Raw genomic sequence first — 20,048 nt, 5'->3', positions numbered from 1 at the left:
CCTGTCCGTGCCTGGCGTGGTTAGGTTCGTGATAATCCTTAATTAAAACACTAAGCAGTAGGACGCGTTAAAACATTTTCCATCGGGGCCCGAGGGACTCAACGTTGCAAGCGTCGTTGGGCTGCTAACCTTTGTAGGGGTTGGTTGCATTTTATTCGATTATGTGTGTTCTCTACCCGTTGCTCGGCACTAACTGTTTTCGGCCCGTCCGATTACGGGCAGACATCTGACCTTAGGAAGGATAATTAATTGGGCAGATTTAAGGAATGCTTTCCAGGAAGAGATTCCGGGACGATGCTCTCCTCGGCTCGAGGTCGAAGGATTAGGGCAAGCGATCGAAATCGACCGATCGCTTCTCCCCCGGCCCTTGGCCGAAGCCCTGGAAGGTTGCGCATTCCACGTGTGCTTAATTTAAATGTAATTAATCACGCTCACAATGTAGGTCTGTAGGCTCTGAGGGATCGACGGAGAAGAAGTGTTTCGTGCGAGGACGGGATGGGTCATTCCTTTTGGGCAATTAGTAACGGTCGACTTTTCTCCAAAGGCAAGTGCGTCCGATCGGACCGACGTTATTGTCCGGTAAGCCGATTGCCGGCTGAACACCGTGGCATTGACTGCGATGAAGCACACTCGTTTTGCACTGGATGACAGTCGAGATAAATCGATGAAATTCGATGAAATCCGATGATTCGCCGATCGAGTGATCATCGCATGCGTGCAAAGGAAAAGAAGGCGCCAGTTTTGCGCTTTTTTCAGCGGGCGATAATATCTCGGGTGGACATACAAATGTCGGCGCGCGAAACAACGACCAAGCGAGGGAGGCAGAGAGAGAGAGAGAGAGATTGTGAGCAGCAAGTTTTATGGCTCCTTTACCCGGCAACGGTAATTAATTTGGAATCCGAAATATCAGATTACGCGACTCAAAGCGTACAGGTTGTTGGAGCACGAACGATGGCGCCAGCTAGGCTACCGGCCTGAACAAGGAAACATGAAAAGAAAGGAGAAGGCGTGCATTGGAGCAGGTAGTAGTGTAAAGTCGGTATCTTCGATTGGAGTTATCTCTAGAGTCACTGCCTGATCGTAGAGTAGGGGTTGAGGAATGTTCATAGAGCTGCTTGTACGGCACTTGCATCAATTGTGCACAAATAGGATCGTTAAACCTTCGCATGTGCAACCGTCTGGTGCTGCAACGAGCCAATGTACACTCGTCCAATGAGCGTTGTGTAAACAGGTATTAATCATAGGAACGGTATCTGCTGGCAGCGATCTTGGCGATCCGGCGAAGGTCGCTGGATCTCGCGTAATGATGGTAATTAATAACAATATCTGTCCGACGGATTGATTGGAGCTTGCAGATTGCATCCGGATTGTAGAAAGCAAGTCACAGACCATCGTCGTACGTACGTTTTGTGTACGGTCAAGTCAATATAATTCCAAGCTTCAAATAATAGTGACTAATCGAAGAATCTCAATCCACAGGCACTACAGAAGATAATGTATTCAAATGAAAGTCTAAAAGTTTCTTCGGAAAGGGAAATGATTTTGTAAGAAATCCTTTCATTTTTCTAAATTCTGTAACCAATTTCACACTCAACTGGATTACAATTCTTATGAAAATCCTTCGCTGTGGGCCCAATTTTCCATGCCCCGACGATATTTGATTCCATTTTTCAGAAATTTTCATATCATGTTACGGTTGTTCCGATCAACGGCTCTGAAGAAATCGGCATCCGCACAATGCGAGAATGAAATAGATGTGGCCAGGACTACCGCTACCCCGTTCCCTTTGAGGCGAATCCTTTCCATGTGCAGCTGGTGTATCCTTCATTTTTTATCATTTGTTGTGCGTCCTTGCGCGGGTTTGGGCAGGGACAAGCCCGAACAAAATGGTCATTTGTCTCGATTAGAGGGCCCCCGAGCAGCGCATGCCGCATCGGTCCAAAGAATCCGCCTTCGGGTTTCGTCAGAAATACCGTTCCGTGTGTTTGTGGTTTGTTGTGCTGTTTGATAAAGCGAAGCAGCAAAAAGGACGAAAGAAAGGCTCACACCCTTCTGGTAAGTGTGTTGTGTATCCTTTATCCTTTCTCTTCATTGGTGTGCGCGGGCCGTAAGGACACTCGTTGATCCGTGCCAACCCCCGACGGTGTCGTTAAAGTGTTTTTTGGACGCTCGCTAGTTGATTGGTAACATTAATAATTCCGCCAGGGCCTTTTCGTTTGTCCGCAAGCGGGCGGGCCGAGTGCTGGTGTCTTTTGTTTTGCGGCATCGTGGGCCCAGCATTGTGGCTGGATGCCCATGGGACAAAACAAAAAAACAAAACCGGGAATGTCAACGCCACGCGAGACCTTCCGATCGTGCATCGATTCCAGGGATCGTAAAGCATACATGTGGGACATGTGTCCTTGGAATCCCTTTCGAAAAGTGCCAAACGAAAAGTGCTGGGTCGGCGTGGGATGCTGGCTCGGAGATGGTTTGATTCGAAGGAGTTAGAACCGTTAGGTGACATCACACTCGTCACACGCAGCTGGCGATGGGAAAGTTATTCGTGACGAACCCGTTTCGGGCGTTTATGTTTGTGTCCTATTTCGTAAGACAAGCGCGGGTTCGAATTTTTTATGAAGACATCTCTCACGTGGAGTTGTCATTTTAATAGTCCGCCGAGCCTATCAATAACTTGGCAGCTGAAGCGTCATTGCGCCATCGTTCGGTGGGATGATCTTTCGGTGGAAGAAAAACAAACTCCGACCCTCGCTCGAACGCTCGCTCACTCGCCAGCTATAAAATGGTTTACAATCAAGTTGCTGACTTCTAACAAATTTATGAGCTCACAGATCAATTTGTGTCGGAAAGCGCGTTCGGAGATACCGTGATAGAAGCAGCAGCGTTCTCATGGAGGCTCTTCCAAATGCTAATGTTGCAACGGGGAAAAGCTAATGTTGCCAAAGCTTCTCTCGGTACACTCGCAAAGGAAGGAGCTCAGTTCCAATAAATTCGTAAAATTCAACGTGTCTTGTACCAATAATCGTATAAAGTGAGTTGTAAAGAGCAGGAATGTGAAAAAAGCTATTCACCGAGCCCAATGCGTAGGCCGAGGAACAACGTGGCCCAATACGGTACGGCCAAACCGTTAAAGGACCTCGAACATTTGGACGGAGGGCATAATAAAAATGGTAACTAGTTTTTTGTTTTAGCATTCTCTCAGAATCTCGGAAAGCGACCAAACGGAGGAGGAAAAAGTTGGGCTAAAATAAAATTATATTGTTTTATTACATGATTGCGTGTTGTAGTTATTTTGTTTCTGAATCCGTTTGTGTGTCTTTTTTCTTTTGCTTCGCTTTTTTTCAACTCAGAGCATAGAAATGCCCATCGGCAGACAGAGAAGCAGTGGAAGGAGGTGGAAAACAAACAATCAAACGCCTGCTGGTAGATTCCTGCACGAGCGAAATACCTGCGACTACTGACCTGCGAACGAATTCTTAACCCACGCCACGCATGGAACTTCAGGGCAATGAGGAAAGGCTACGCAAATCGAGGAAAAAGGGTAAGTGAGTTAACTAATAAAACAAAAAGCACCACACATATTTTTTGGGACGCGCTAAAACAAACATTTTCATAGCCACCGCACGTGGGGAATACGGTTGCGGGCTTTCGGGGCTCGAACGGGTGATGTAATTGCTCGAATGCGTGTGCTGTACGTTGGCAAGCACTTAGCATTTTAGGGGCCCGTTTACCTGCCGGTCGGGGGTGATTTGAAGTTCATAAAAATCCAATGCCAAAAAAGTGACCGAATGTTTGTTTTTCGTTGTTCGCTCTCGGTGACGAGTTAACGAATCCCGACACTAATGGGTGTTGAAGGTCGTTTAGAGAAACTGGAGGACACGATTGTGCTCGATCGATCGATCCATCGATCCTGAAGGCGCAAAAAAGCTGCTCGATGGTAAAACACCCGTTGGGCTCTTGCCGAGAGGGTTAATAAGGAAAGTCACACTTTTTGTTATGGGTTCTTTCTACAGATCATTTAAAAAGGTGATCGTTGTTGAAGAAACCGTCCCAAAAAAGAATGTGAAGCGCGAGGAAAGCAAAACTCATCAAACAGCAACGGGAAACAGCACAGAACGTTGAAATAAAAATAAAAATTAAATAAATCCAAACCCGATGCTTGGGATGTACGCGCACATACGGGGCTCGGGTTAATATAAAGATGAAATATGAATAAAATTATCATAAAAATTATGCTGATCGTGTGATCGGCTGGGATTTGGGCTCGATCATCCGTGGTATCGGTGTCCATGCTTGATCGTGTGTGTGTGTGTGTGTGCGTGCGATGGTACGGACTGCCATTTAGCCGTTTATCGTCATCCGATGCGACTGTCGGACGGTTGAATTGGCCCGTGTCTGGTGGTTCGATTCTGATTAGGCAAATCTTCGACCTTTCCATGGTTCTACGAAAAATATGAAAAAGCTGCTCGCGAAGAAATCGTTCTGGCTTTCATAATTTCCGAACCATCGGAAATATTGAAACGATTCGGATGAGCCACGGTTGCACACGGTCCATGGCAGAGCGTTTGATCTCGTCCATTTGGTAGAAATTTATGATCCTCCGGTGAGAGGACGCTGCTTCCCTGTACCGTCGGGATAAGGTTCGTCGCGCGGTGCTGAGGCTGTTTGTTGGTTTGTTGAATTGTTGTGAAGAATTTTAAACGATCACCCCCTGCAACTCGTAACGATCTGTTGCTTATGCGAGACGGTTTGTTTGAGCGGTCGTTTGGATGGTCGTGCTCCCTTGCCCGGGCCATCCAGCTGGCAGAAGAGTCGGCAAACACCACCACATCGGCTTGACTCACCTTTTGGGATGCTTTTCTTCACTTGCTAAATGTCGTCTTCGCTAGTGGTCACTATAACGAATCGATTATTGCGCCGCTGATGATGATCCGCAAAAGGTCTCCATTCTTCGTGCAGAGTTCTTCCAATGGTGGAGAGCAGCGAAGATGCTGCGGCTGCAATCGTAGCCTGTTTGTTCGCCTCCAACCTAGCTCGGATTGTGAGCGTAAATGTGGAAGCGGCAAGTAGTGGGTCTTACAGTCACCCTCCACGAGCGCACTCCTCCAGTGCTGGTCCAGTTTGATCCCAATTTATGGACTTCCGATGTGCGAGTGTCCGCCAGCGTCAAACGAGAAACGCCATAAAAGCGCTCAATTTTATAGCCATTTAAAGTGCCGTTGAATTGTTCGACCCCGGACAGAGGCATCCAATCACCCAATGCGCCACCCTCACACGGGCGCCTTTGTTCCCTGTGTTACGCGCGATCCCTGGGTCAAACATCGTTGTGCGCTTCCCTCGTGTTTCCCGCGCTTAGCAAAAGGATCGTAAAATGTGTCGGAGAGTAGAACGGGGCTGCGGTGTGATCCGGTCCACCCCGTCGGTTTTCGGCACGCCCGGAACGAACCCGAAAGCAGTTTGAATTAACAGAGCGTGCTAATTTGTTGACAAATTTGTTGTCCGGCCGCTACAAATTGAACAGCCATTATGTTTCGGGAGGGTGAGTCGAGATATTGGGTCACGTTTGTTGTTGTTGACGCTTCGAGTGGTAACTGCTTTGATGTGAAATAAAGTGGGCGATAAAAGTTTAATGGCATTGGATTTGCGCATTGAATTCTGGTTCCGATTTGGGTGCCTAAATGGCAATTAATTAGTGGCCACGAAACAATTGATCGCTGTACAATGTAATGCATACTTGAAGAAGCCTTTTTACAATGGAAAAAATCACATAAAACAATATGGATAGAACATTTAATCTTATTGTTACAACTAGCCCTGTAGGATGACTGGTACAAATGAGTACAAAGTACCGTATTAGATGAAATTGTTTTGGAGCATTAAAGAAGGATCTGGAAGGTATTGCACAAAGTCCTTAATCCGTCCGGTACAACCTTTCGTTTTACAATCGAGCCTAATAAATCAAGACGTCTCGGTGGAAGAGTTTCTATAAAAGGATTAGCCAAGGCGACGATCGGACGAAGTGATGGGGCTTTCGCTCTCGAATGAAGGACGTCGTATATTGGTGTTTGATGATAGGATATTCACTCTCCGCCTAGAGCAATAGGCACTATCTATCTATCGTTCCGCTTCATATTCGTCACGGCGGCTTAGCTTGTGCGGCTGATTGTGTGTTATTTTGGAAGCATTCTCTCCCTGACCACCTTTCAAATGGGCGAAGGAAAGAGACAGCAGCGGTTGATGGAAATAGATCAGGACAGGATAAGAAGAGCCGGTATTCGGTACGGTATACTCCCCGGGAAGCGGCCCCATGCTAGGTTCGTAACAGGATTTGAGCGAGCGTCCTGTGTGGAAAAAGGGTTAAAACAACAAATACGGCCATGCCAATATTTGTAAACTACCGTCACCGCCAGCTCGCCGGGCCTTTTGTCATTGTCGCAAGGATATGCCCTGGACAAGAAAGGATGCGTTTGTTTGTACCCTTGTACGTCGTATTGTGTAGGTGCGCCCATAAACAGATTAAGCGTTAATCCTTTCGTCCATTGTTGCGCTTACCTCAGGTGCCTACCCTCGATTGACCGCCCTTAACCCTTTGACTTGTGCTGGTTGCAGCCATTAGGTGCAGAGCACGGGGAAGAAAGTCATCTTCTTCTACCTACCCGGACACGATGGAGTACGCCCACTGAAGACGCCCCCAGAAATTGGTCAACAAACTTGGGACCTGCCTACGAGCTGCCTGTGTGTGTGTATGTGTGTCCGTTAGAATTTCGGGAGTATTTGACTTTTAAATTGCTGCCATCACTACCTTCGCCGGCCCTTAATTGCTATTGGGGTAGTTTCATAACTCGCCCCTATCCACGAAGAAGTTCAATCGTGAAAGGTTCAACAATCACAGCTGCCCACTCCGCATCCCTCGGTGTGTTGATCCCGTCGGCTACCCCGTTTTGCCCGTCGGCTTCCTAATGACTTCATTGAACTGGATCGGAGTGCGGAATCTGCGGAGGTTCTTCTGCGGGAGGGTAATGCGACACGTTAGTCCGTAGCTATTCACACCTTCACACGCATGCACTCATACGGGTATGCTGTCGTGTACACTTGTGCATAGTTTCGCGAGGACTTGCCGAGTTGGTGTCCAAACGCTTCAGGGACGCATAATTAAATGCTTCCTTTCGAACTGGTTTATGGCACAGCTTATCACGGCACTAGACTGTGTGCTTACTTTGCGGCCTAAAGGTACCCTGGGCTAGGTTTAATGGTTTACCAAACCCAACATGGAGGACGAAAGGAATACTAGTAGCGCCTACGGGATAGTTTGCCTAAATGGTCACCATTTTGTAGTGGGAATTATTTACAAAGCTTAGCGCAACAAGGGGATCCTTCTCTCTTGGGAGAGAACCTAAACCAGCTGGTACTTCATATACATATATTCAAAATAAAATGGCGTCCAGAATACACGAACAAATGGCTTGCCAGCACTGTGTTGCTGTGCTCCCTGGCTAATTTATTGGTAATTTTTCACTTATGAGTGTTGCCGTGCACCTGACCCCTTGTTCACTGTGGGTTTCCGCTTTTCGGACCATGGACAGTTGCTCGATTGGTTGGCAACCGTCCAGCTCTCTGTTTTGCTCACGCAGCGTCCTACCTTCGCGGTGTGTATATTTTATAATTTTACGAGCATTTTGGAACGGTTTTAACATTTTATCAAATATGTTTATTGCCGGAGTTGCTGCTGCTGCTACTTTCGTGTCCGAAGTCTCATTTCTTTGGCCCCTCAGTTCCAGCGTGCCGTTTAGTTACCGCCCCAGTAACTAATGGACTTGGAACAGCAAAGGCACAGGGTGTCTTTAGCAAGTAAATAGATGAATTTCTGCCAGCCATCACTACCAGTTTCGATTGCGCGAGACACGCTCACAACAACATTCCGCTGGCAAAATAATGTTTGGATAGCGCAACAAGAAATAATGATAATAATTGGCATCCTTTGTAATTATTAACATTGCCAAGAGGTTCGCTAGGGTTTCGTTTTTGCAATGGCAATGGGTCTCCTCTTTCATGTGAGTATGCGAGTGTGTATGTGTTTCTGAGGTTAGCCACAAAGCCTCAAGGCTTTCAGCGGCGCGCTTGGTGTATGAAAGAAGCACACATTCTGGCGGCACCCTTGTTGTAGTGAGCGCGGTTGAATATAAATATGTTTATTACAGCCGGACCCTAGTGTGGTCACTTTGTCCGTGGTGGCGCGACCGTGCGGTGAAAATGTGCGTATAAAAATATCATTTATTCATTCGCTTCGGTTGCAAGCGAATCAAAATATAATTAAAAATATATATTAATGGCCACCCCTATTTTTTACCAACCCCTTTGCACACGGCGGTCAACCCGCCGCTCCCCGATTGATGATCGGATTTAATCCAATCTCGAGTTCGGGCTCGAATTTGCCTGCTTTGCTCGAATGCGGCTCACGCGGCTAAACTTCTCACTTGCGCACCGCCGTCGCAGGGGCGCATATTACGAAATGATTAAGCGGGCAGCAGTGCCTTTCGACAATCGGTGCAGCTCCGATCGCGAGAAAGAAGCGTCTCTTGGCGCGCATTTGGGGCGGCTTTGTGGTGCGATTCCTTCCGCGCGCACTCGAGTGGGGGTTTGAAAAGACCTTACCAGAAGGAACGAGTGAGAAAGTCGTAAAAAATACATATAACCGATGCTCCATGCGGTTTAATGGATGCGCGTTCCATAATTTCTGTGTAAACACGACACAAAAGCAAGGAATACAACAATCATCATTTCATCGTTTCTTTCTCTGTCTGTCTTGTTTGCATCTCGTCCCCCAATTTCTGCCCCACTGCTCAGCTCTCACCTCTCATAAGACGATTTTCGATTGTTTCTTAAGCCGATCGAGTGTGCGTGTGTGTGTGTCTCAAAAAAGGGGATGAAAAGCCGGCGCTAGTCAAGCAAGAATGCTTAAGTAGGCTATGATTTACCGTGCTCCCGTCCCGGGCCAGTGGTGGAAGATGCGACGCTGTTGACCGGCGAGGTTTCGGCTGAGAAAAGCTGACAGTTTTCGAATCAACTGAAACTGAATGGAAAAATAAAAGAATAATCAAATAAAATCACTGTCTCGATAAGACGTCCAAACAACGGCAACACAGCCGCAGATGATTAGAAATTAAATGGATTAGAAATGGACAAGATTGTTATCAGTTGATTATGGGCCGAGAACCATAAATTACGTGGACACTAGGCGCGCTTGTTAGATCGGCCCGGTGGCGTCTGTGGCGGCAAGCTTACACGAATGTTCAATGGGAAATGGCACCCAGTCCGGGAATGATGGCATCGAGATCATCTTTCTAGTTTCGTTTCCTGTACGCTTGTGGCTCTGTTGTTTTGTGCGCTGGAAGCTTTGGATCGTAAATTGAACCAAATTTCTACAGCGGCGGCAAACTGAACGGTATAGAATGTCATACGCTTTGCCACAGCCATACCCCAGAGGAGTTTGGGCCCGACACATTTGGCACATGGGCATGCGAGCGATACATATCGCGGGAATCGATATCCTGTCATAAGGGTGATGCTTTATGGGTGCATATTTGATATTTATTTGCATCCCTTTTTGGGAGAAGCTCAAGTTTCTTGCAAGTTGTTTTTTGAAAGAGAACCAATTGATTATTTCATTAGTTTGTACGAAGCAAGAAGGTTTCCACTTGCTCAATCGTTCTGTACGATCGTCAGTAAGTAAATTAACGAATGTCGAATATCTGCTTCATGTAAAAGATAAAAATCGCCCGTTCTTGCAGTGTTAAATGCAGTGTGAAAGCAAATATCTCGATTACTGTCAGTAACAACAGTGGACAGACAAGCAATAAATATTTACATAAGCTCAATGTCAATCAACGGCACATTTGCTGCTTCCTTTCAGCCACCTTTCTTCGTACAGGGTAGTAAAAATATAGAATGAACGAGCAAAAGGGAACAAAACATGGCACAAATGAAGCCTGTGAAACTATTGTACACCGTGTTGTATGATTTGCCAGTATCCCAATGAATGTGGAACTTTCGTTGACTTTGAGAGTAGACAGAAAGAATCCATTCCAAAGATACGAGACCAATGTCTGACAGATCGGCACACAGAATCACAGTTCGTAAGCTGAACCTTACGATGGGTCATAAAGCAATAAAGTGTTTGAAAATGAGCAAATGTGCTTTTCCTGCGTCGTTCGAAACCGTTTCTGTACCTCGCCGATGCACGACTACGCAGTGACCTGTTCTGCCAGCCCAGTACAATCACCCATAAAACGATTGACTTCGGGATTAACTTTTCCGATAAAAATGTTCAAGCCTCCAAAGTCCTGGTCCCCTCTGGTCCTGGTGGGATGACCCGAACCCATAGGCAAGCCCATGGGAGTCGAAAATATTGACTTTTGGGAGGAAAAGCGCGTCATAAAGCTCTCATTTAATAGATTTACGATGGGTTCCGGAACGGGCAGCGAAAGCAAACATGCTACGCGAAGGAAGCGACAAAGAAAATGGCAAGGGCTTACTGGGTGGATAAAGATTCTTATCCTGCCAAACGCCCCTCAAGCGTTTTTGTGTGTTTTTGCTTTGTTTTAACAAGGATGGAAAGCTGTCAACATTCACCTTGAGCCGTGATTGACTAGCTATTGCTAGGAGAGGAAAATTAAAACAAGGAAAACTTATATCTGAGGGTGATAAAGTCGCATCAAGATATTGCATAGCTGTGGGTAAGGATATTGTGATGTTATTTTATATACGCTTCGGAGATGCAATCAGCATACCCAACGGCCCAACAACGTATCTTACCCCAGTACACTCAGCAGCCATATTTTGTTGGGAACGGTGCAATCGTTACGTGGTTCAACGTATGACCGGAAGGAAAACACAATTTTCCTACTAGGAAAAAAGCACACACACATACTCCAAACCCAGCTCGTTATGGTCATCCCGTGGCGCCCTCAGCTGCCCTTTTGACTGCAGACATTTCCGAAGTGCCCCACGGCTAGCTTCCCGCTTCCCTCCCGGACGGATGTTGGAGAAAGTTAATAAAATAATCCCCGGGGAAGCCGCGGTGGGTTCAACTGACCACATCAAACGAGACATGTTTATGGTCGGCAGCGGCCATGCTCCCAGGCCATCCCTTTTCGTACCGCGATCGGGAGACAATTGAGCGAACAAAGCAGCCTGAATGCGGTTGATAGTTTTAATTACCTTTCACTGGTATCTCCAATAGAATCTTTCCACCCAGGCGCTAGTCCAACCGAGAGCTAGTCAGGCGGGGAATACTTCCGAGCCGCGCACGTCGAGAGCGGGCGAGGGGATTTAATGGCTTAGTCACACGGGCACACAACCGGCCAGCGTGTGGAACGGCTTGCAGTTACGGACGATAAACGCTATCGGCGTGGAAAGAGGGAACAAACCACTAAATGGCCGTAACATCTTCCCAACACTGGACAACTTGAGACTTTTGCTGCAGACTTTCTTCGAGAGCGAGAGAGCGGGAGAGAAAAGCGTCCACAAACTAGCAGCGGGGATGAAACTTTATTATTGATGAGTTACGGCCATAAAAACGGCGGGATGTCTTTGTTTTCCCCCAGCGTCCCGACAATAGGATGCGCCATTGTATTGGGTGCAATTTTTATGATGCACAAAATTGATACAGCAATGGCGATGGTGTAGTTGTCTTGAAGAAAACAGTTTCGTCCAGCAGATCGTTGAAGAGAAATGAGCTCATCTCTGGGCTTTATTAGACATTGCGAGGGAAATTACGAGCCTTGCTAGGCCTCTTAATATCAAGTGTGTCATAATCTCTTTTTTCGTCCAAGACTCCAAGCCTCCGAGATGACTGCAAGTCATCCACAGAGGCCAGTATATGAAATGCAAACGTGTATTGTACTGGATGAGATCTAGAGTTGAAGATTTTGCAAAATACTCTAACCGTTGCTGCGATCAAAACACAGAAGCTCACTGAACCCAAACTGTTTCGATGCCAAAGATAGAACTGGTGTACCGTTAGCAAAGCAATGTAGCCGTAAGCCAACACGAACGAACCCGGCAAAGGGAAGACAAACTGCTCACTACCGCCGAGCTATCAATCGATAACCAGTATCTTAATGTCTGCTCGCCCCAAAGAAATCGATCGCGTCTCGGTGATTGTTGGTATCGAACTCACCGAAGCTCCCTTTCGCGTGGAGTTGATCTACGGCTCGAGCTCTGTTTTGCCACCGGACCATTCCCGGCTTGATTGGCCCGGGGAGTCATCTCACGATCGCTGAGATCGCGATCTCCATCGCCAGGCCTCATCAGTGGGTTCGCGAGGGTCTGCGTAAAGCAATCGAATAATCGGCAGCTCTCCGGGTTCGGTTCGGAGAATCGGTTTGCCCACGATAGTTTGATGTTGATGATGGCGGTAGTGTGGCAGGCAAATACCGGCAGCTAGACGGTATTGAAACAGCACCCAACCAGCAGCCCCGGTACCGTACCGTAATAAAGTTGGGCCGCTTCGGTGCGCCCCAGGTGAATGGCGAAGAATGGAAATTAGATGGCAAAGGGATCTACCCCCGGGTGTGCGATCTTCTTGAGCATCATCTGTTGGAGATTAATAGCAATCAGCGTGGAAAGCAATTTCTCATCATTTACCTCCGCGTGCGCGCTACGTTTCCCCCCGATGGTGAGTCCCGTGTGTCTCTTGGCAAATGCGGCCGTTCGTTTATTTCCCTGGGCTATGCTTCTGGTTGTTTGGGCTCCCCGCGTAAGGGCTAGGCGCTTGGTAGCAAAATTAGTTTCCCATCCATCACATATCAATCCATCGTACCCTTTCCCTCCCTGCGTCCATTCCCCATCGGGCTATCGATCGAGGATTCCTGATCTATGATAAATTGGTATCGATCACATCTCGGAATGACGCGAACGCTAGACGACGGGATCGGTGAGATCGCGCACACTGGAGTCCACATTCCAATTCCATCGAAAATAGTTAGTTGCTGTTCTGGCGCAGCTCGCAAGGCGCAGTGATGGAAATTTATTGCCCTATTCCTTGTAGGACCCAAACGGGGTCCTTTTTGAGAGTCGTGTGAGACTTAGCAGAGCGTAACTGCGTGTGAGGTGCTGGCTGCTAGGGTGAGTAATAGTGAACTGTCGTAATGTAGCCGATTGATAAATTAATCCTTTCGCCGAAGGGAGCGCTTCGCAGGGACGGAAAGTTTGTGCACGATTAGGGCACAAAGGCGATCGTCACGCTGAGGGTGGTTCGCGTCTGGGTGGGTGAAAGCTCGGTCCGGGAATGAATTTTGTAGCCAAACAAAGTTCAGAAGCAGTTTAATTTACCTCCGACGCGGTTAAGCTGATCGCGATCGACGAGCTGCTGCTTAAAATCCGTAAATGAAGGTGAAATAGGCAATTTGTAATTCGTGGAGGTTGGATGGCAGGAATCTCAAAGTATTGCGTGTTGGAATTTCAAACAGGGTAGAGCTTATTTGGGAAGATAAATGCAATTGTAGGTAAAAAAGATTTCAAAACATTTAAGATGTCGATGCACTGTTCTGGCACAGGCAGAATGGTATTCATTTGTTTTGGCGGTTCATTTTGCGAGCGGCCAGACAGGCGACTGCAGAAGGCAAAAAAGAAACTTCAAACGGGAATGAAAGTTTCTTCCAATGCTACAAAGTCGAAATCGGATTTAAAGTTATTGATTTTGATCATGAACCTTTGGCAAAATAAATAACAAACCGCATTCAACATGGAAGGATCTGCGGTGAGGCTTTTTTATTGTTGGTTTGCGATCGAGCCAAGGGAAAGCAATGGGGAATCGAACGCACGATAAAGGCTGCCATAGGTTCGTGGGATGCGTGGAAGCCGAACGCAGCCAAGTTATGAGCTCCAGTCAGAAATGGTAATTAATTATCGTTTTAATGTAAAATCATTTATATCATTTTGTTTATTTGTTTTCTCGTCCCATGAACCCGGGCTGGGTAGGATGGGCTGAAGACGATCGCAGGGGAGGATCAGCAGGAAGCTTCGGAAGCATTTCAGTGGAGAATGGAAGCAAAAGCTCACTGAGACAAACGAATATCGAGGGATAGCGCTTCAGAGCATTTCACTGATTCAACAAACAATTTATCAAAACATGCGCCACAAAATTGTTTCCTCACCCCCAAAGTGCTCCATCCGGGCGCTCCCCAAACCGCTCCCGTCGGTGGCTTCATTAGGAGCGGGATGAGTGTCAACGGAACCAAAGAAGGCAGCACAGGCAGGTTCTGTCGCTACCTACTGGGTTCCTGTTGGTTCGTGCGCTTCGTGCTGCTTCGTTCGATGTGGAGCGCTCCTTGGAAAAACCGTCGAGTTCCAAAAGGAGCAATCTCGGACGAGCCCACATTGTTATCGAAAAAATGCTTCCCACCTCCCACCTGGCCCGTCCCCTGGTTCGCCCTTCCCACCCGGCCGAAGGCTCATGATCATTAGCTGCCGAGCAACGGGAGCACCAGGGCCTGCAGGAATGCACCAACAATACCCGTGGCGCATGGGTCCGCGCAGCGCACGCACAAAAAGACGCAACCGATATGGCAGGGCACACGGTACGCGAATGCGCTCGAAAGATAATTGATTTCGTTCCCATAATGCCCTTACCCAAGCCACTGTTCCACCTACACGCCTGAACCTTCTGCCTGGGCTGACCTCCTCCGCTCGGACCGGGAGCAGTTCCAGGAGTTCCAGGACCCCTGGGCGGGCGCAAAAAAGGGGCAAAAATTGATTAGACAGCCGATGGGAAGCCTGGGAACATGGACGTACCGTCGTAAGCCGTGTTGTGGTGTTATGACGTGGCCGTTGTCCTGGGCAACCCCCGGGGGGAAGCGATTCGATACCGCAGCGCACATACCCCGTTGCAATCCAAGAGCCCCCGAGAACAAGTGAACCAAAATCGTAAAGTATCCGCGTATATATATCCCCTTTATGGATAGTGAGTCGTGCAGACCGGTAGCAGGACGCCCCCGGGACGTCCCGACACTGGGCCACTGGGCGAACATTGGCTCCATTTTCTTTTGCCATCAATTTCCTTTGCCATCCTTTGACCCTTTGGCTGACATGGGAAGGTGGGGCTCCGTGGAAAGCGGCTCTGCGATCGATCAGCCCTAGATCGGCTTCAACTACTGTGCGACGCAATGGTTGGATCAAAACGCTGCTGGAATCTATGTTTTTTGCACGTCGTTTTTTTCGCTGTTGTTGTTGCTTGCTTCGCTGTCCTGCTGCGGGCACGACGTTACCGCCCGTACCGGGGGCCCTTCGATGCTGTGTGTGTGTACGTGCGAATGGACTACCAGGCTAATCGATCAGTGGGGGTGGGTGAATGTGAAAACGCTACCGCAAAAGTGCTTCTTGTGAGTTGCCGTTTCGCTTGGATGTCGTCTACTATGGGTTTGGTATGGGGATGGGAGAGAAGATGCAAAACATGGCATGCCCAGAGGATGTGGTTTGTAGAAAGTGTCTGAGCTGTCGGTAATGGAATGATGGGCCGTCGAACGGACTACGAACGGGAAATGTGTCTGCCGTTGCGAAGGTGGAGGAAAAAGTGCTTTTAATGGTATTGCAGAAAGAGCAGGAAGCTTTTTTATTGATATGTTTTTTTCTGTAATGTAGACGCTGAAAGTGATACTTACGGATATTTGCTGTTGTAGATCGGAGTGTTATGTGTTGTACAGTTGGAGAAACGTTTCTATATAGCTAACGACGTACGTACACCATTGTACGAGCTTCTCAGAATAATGTGGCGTTATGAAAAGTGTGGCAGTCATTTGGAAAAATAGGTTAACGATCCTGGAATCAATATTAATCGTTCCATGAAATTATCATAACTAAATGGAAATATGTTCCTTCCGTCGGCCATTGAAGTTTCTGTTTTGACAGAACTGCGCTCTACGCAGCAAGCAGTAAAATGGCCATTTGCCGAACAACGGTGGAGGAAATGGCCATTGTTAATTCGACGAACCGGGCACACATTAACATTCCCCCAACTCATAAACCCAAATTAATCAACATCTACGACCTTCGTGCCCTTTATTTCCGCGCCCAGGCAGCCCAAGGTCCCAGGGAGCGCGTTTGATAAGAGAGGGTGGAAAAGCAGCATACTCAAAATAATGATCCACTTTACCATTTGATGGGTACAGGGAAAACGCACGGAAAACACCGCTGGGTGAAGGTTTGTTCCATTACGATCTCCGCGATAATGGGAACCCCTTTCTTCTCCCCTCCCGCTCTTTTGCTGCAAGACAATAAAATCCGTATTCCAAGAAATAAGCTAATTAATCATCTACCTCTGAAACAAGACGGATGGATACAAAAAACAACACAAACCATACGCATCAACTCCCCGAAGTGTGGTTTGAAGCGAAACAAAGTGTTTTGGGTGAAATGTCTGTTACTTGCTTTTGTTGCACAAAGGGAGCGAGTTGTACACAATTTAGTGGTTTTTGTTGAGTAATTACGATGAGCTGGGAACTGGGAGTACGAAGCAGGAAATGCTAATTGATTCAGTTAACGCACCAACACCCAAAATGGTGCCGTTTTCCCCCGGCGAGCGAGAACAATTTTTGTGCTGTGGCCCTGTTTTCCGCGTGGAAACCGTTTTTGTGGACGATGCGTAAATGATGATTGGATGGAAATGGAATGTGTATGGCCTTAAGCGACTGTTAGATACATTTAGTTAGACTCCTGAACCACACGTCTTGGCTTCATTGGAGGTAAATTCGTGTAAAATGATGTGCGGAAGAGGTTTTTCAATATTTGGTTGCATGAACCATAACACTTCCAATCAACCGATTGATAAGGTCTTAGACGCACACAACCGTTTAAGATACATCTCCCATCACATCACCATTCTCGCCATGCTCCTCCTGGGCATGGGCGTTTGCTGCCGGTGGTGCGGAAACCACCGAGTGATAATTACATCGATACGCACCCGCCTTCATTTAACGCCAACACCGCATGGGAACTGTCGCGCAGGACGACAGGACGACCGACGGGATGTCACGCTGTTGGCGCGCTGTGTCGGTCGGTCCGGGAGTGCACTTGAGACCTCGGGGCGGAAAGAAAATCCAAAAACCACACAAGACCACGCGAGACGCGAGAAGGCAAAAACTAAAAAAAACCGCGCCCACTGTTTGGTGCTGCTCGCCGCCGGCTTCGAGGGTGCGTGCGCGTGTTTCGGTCCCGCGGGTGTTGGTTGGTTGCCGCGCGTTACTTCCCCATGTTTTGTTCCCCTCCACTCTGCTCCCCACCTCGGCCACGATTTCTGTGTACGGGGTGCTTCGTTGGTGTTGGAATAACACTTTCCTTCCTTTGCCTACTGAGAGGGAGGAGAGTTCGGGCTGCGTGGCTGCTGCGTGGAAAAACAGGTTCGCATCGTGCGCGAGCAGGACAACAGCAACACGCGCTAGGGGTGGTGCGGTTTTGCCCCTGAAGGGCCTACGCGTGGAAGGCAGTGAGGGCGGGAAGTGCGGGCGTAGGGAACAACAACATTAATTTCCCAGCGAAACCTGCTGCGTAAACAAGCAAGCAAGCAACCCCAGGCGACGCGTGCGCATCATCAGCATTCCCGCTTATTCGTTGCGCTACGTGTGTGTGTGTGTGTGTGTGGGAAGGATGCAGGATGAGCCGGACGCGATGGGTGTGAGTGTACGAGCGAGAGAGTGAGAAGCAACGAAAATAAAAACCAGTTCTCGCTCATCTCGCGTAGAACGACGCTTTTGGTTGTGTTTTGTTGTGCTTCGTTCCGTTCCGCGTGTTCTCCTCCGTGTTTGTGGTGTTGTGTCTTGTTCCACGCAATGTTCTTCCACGACGCTTGGGAGAGCAGAATGAACAAAACCACAACAACTGCGTAGGGAAATACATTTTCTCAGCCCCTCAGCTTGTAGGAGGATGTAGGTTTTGTTTGGTAACACTGCATGGGAAGATTAAAACAATACGCACACACACACCACACGCTCAAGGCGATGTGACACAAATGTTCCACTGACAGGTTACAGGTTTGACTTTCAATTACCGAGATGGATGTGTCCCAATCGATGAGAGAAATGGAGGAGCTTCGCAGCGATCGATGACTTGTCAGAAAGGGGTTGAAAAGACAAACAATCGGGTTAAAGCGTTGTGGGTGAGATTTTCCTTTGTTTTAGAAAGTCAGGGAGTTCAGGGAGGAACATTGGGAGGATTTTAACACCAACTGTGGAGTTTTGTTTGGTTGTTTTTAGGCTTACTCTGGTAAACAACTGAATAATGCAATTGTACTTGTAATGAAATCAATTCAAATTGAGGGATCGATAGGTTCGATTACCTTTTTGGACGTACATTCGTAGCAACGACTGACTGTTCGACTCGGTGTTTGGGTAACATGGTTTGGCTCCACTACGTTGCCGAGATTAGAGATGGAGACTCTTTCAGAAAGGAGTCTTTTATGCAGAACTACGACAAGACAAATATTTACCAAGATTTTCGCTGAGACAGGAATTGAGTTTGTGCTTAGTCTCAGAGGCTCTGTCTAAAGGCTGAGATAACTTTAAGACTAAGATGATCATGAACTATAGATACAGTTACAAAATTGTCATCAGGGCATTACATTTTCTGTGATCTTCTTATTTTCACAACCCAGTTGTATTTTACATAGCTTTGTAATGGAGTCAAATCACATAGTTCTTTGAAGTTCAAGTTTTTTAAAGAATGGAACACAGATGCATCACAGATTTAATTATATGTTGTATGCTATACTCGGTCTCCAAAAACTAATTCCAGAACTGTGACTGCTCAATTCGCTACCCCTTCAGTATGCATAAAATCTCCAACCTAATAGACGTTGATACAAATTATGCCAACAAAGAGCCCTCCATTGCCGCAAACAGTGCACCCACCGGGGCAATTCTTCTTTCGAACCAATAAGACCACCTTCCGATGCTGCGTAATGATATGTTGAGCTTCTGTGCTGACCACTCGCCAGTGCATCCATTTATCGTTGCATTCCACGGCCCTCGGTGAAACCACACCACGCGCAAAGAAGCATAACGAGGAGGAAAACTAATTTCCCCCGCCCTCTAGACGCACCTTCCCCCCCCCCCCCCCTCTTACCGGGTGGCGCTGTATTGTTCAAAACGAATTCGCCCAATGAAACAAATGGTTTCCATTTGATCCGTTAATGGACATTATAAATTCGGCAGTGCGCATCGAAATCGCTCCAATTAATCAGCGAGGCTCAGTGCGGACAAGCGAGCAAGCGCGAGCGAAAGAGTGACCGTGGGTGGGTGGTTGGGGTAAAGGAGTCGTAAAATTAAAACAAAACACAGCGACGCAAAAATTGCACCCCAAGGGGTATCTAAAGACGATTGTGAGATTTAAGAACCTGTGAGCGAAATAAAACAAAGAACGATTAAAAAAACTGCCACTAACACACAAAAAAAAAAACCCGAACGATCATAATTTTAATGTAGCTTATTGTTGTGTGTACAGTTTCGGTTCTGTTGCTACGTCGAATTAACCTTCGCCAAAAAATATGAAAAAAACCTAAAAAGATGAAGGCAAAAATACAAATTCCACCAATTCATCACCTTCCCGAGCTTGTACGATCGTACGGCTTGTACTGCGCAAGGAAGTAAGGAAGAGGTATGGCGTACCGAACATTAACAACAATCACTGCCGTAGCCCACTTGTGTGTGTGTGTGTGTACTTGGGCTGGGTTTACAAGCCTCCCGAGAGCTCCAGAACAGAACCGTGTACGAAATGTTGTTAAGAGAGCATGGGCTGTGGGCACCCGTAAGTTGTTCTTGGTGTGGAAAAGAAGCAAGTCTTATTTCCGTGGTGAGCGCACACAAACCTGCGAAACCGATGTAAAAATATGTAAATTGAATTATATGTTAATTTATGTGTTGTACAACGGTGTGGACCGTCGAGGGCATGTTTCGAGCGAGCTGGAGGGCGGCAGAAAAGGGAAAACATTTGCGTGGGTGGACCTGGTAGCAATTGATTGGCCGTGGGTGCGAATGGCAGAAAGTGGTAGCCGAATGGTG

The sequence above is a fragment of the Anopheles gambiae genome, chromosome 2, assembly GCF_943734735.2.
Source record: "Anopheles gambiae chromosome 2, idAnoGambNW_F1_1, whole genome shotgun sequence".
Lineage (NCBI taxonomy): Eukaryota > Metazoa > Arthropoda > Insecta > Diptera > Culicidae > Anopheles > Anopheles gambiae.
Note: the sequence above shows the minus strand (reverse complement) of the source record.